This window comes from Anoplopoma fimbria, unplaced genomic scaffold (genome assembly GCF_027596085.1).
Source record: "Anoplopoma fimbria isolate UVic2021 breed Golden Eagle Sablefish unplaced genomic scaffold, Afim_UVic_2022 Un_contig_5020_pilon_pilon, whole genome shotgun sequence".
In the NCBI taxonomy this organism is placed as follows: Eukaryota; Metazoa; Chordata; class Actinopteri; order Perciformes; family Anoplopomatidae; genus Anoplopoma; species Anoplopoma fimbria.
In genome coordinates this window covers 1-638 of record NW_026548700.1, presented here as the reverse complement: position 1 = coordinate 638, position 638 = coordinate 1, and the positions used below count along the sequence as shown (strand labels likewise).

Here is a 638-nt window from a genome sequence, read left to right as displayed (position 1 = left end):
AATCTGCAGGCGCTCCCTGTATAGACGAAAGAGCAAAGCGTGGTGATATAGTATCTTTAAAAGGCCCTTTGGTAGGCACAATATTTGCTTACGGCCATACCACCCTGAACACGCCCGATCTCGTCTGATCTCGGAAGCTAAGCAGGGTCGGGCCTGGTCAGTACTTGGATGGGAGACCGCCTGGCTGCTGCTTTCAGTGGACACCGACAGGGTGGGAAGGATATAGCTAGATCATGACTTGCCGGTATAGAAATGACACAAATCCAGTTAAATGATGGCTTTCATCATTCCTAAGCTCATCGATCATTTTCTTTTCAATTTTATGCTAACGTATTCTACATTTCAACAGTAAATATTAATATTTTTACTGCACTACATTTGTGATCCTTATAGCCACTTTGTACATTCTGATTTGACATTTAAAAGCTGTGAGTGTGTCTGGAAATCTGCAGGCGCTCCCTGTATAGACGAAAGAGCAAAGCGTGGTGATATAGTATCTTTAAAAGGCCCTTTGGTAGGCACAATATTTGCTTACGGCCATACCACCCTGAACACGCCCGATCTCGTCTGATCTCGGAAGCTAAGCAGGGTCGGGCCTGGTCAGTACTTGGATGGGAGACCGCCTGGGAATACCAGGT

General features: G+C 45.9%; 1 pseudogene; it reads left to right on the top strand.

The window, feature by feature from the left end:
* Window positions 1-529: 529 nt before the first annotated feature.
* Window positions 530-638, top strand: LOC129114583 (5S ribosomal RNA; annotated as a pseudogene; the record flags this gene model as incomplete).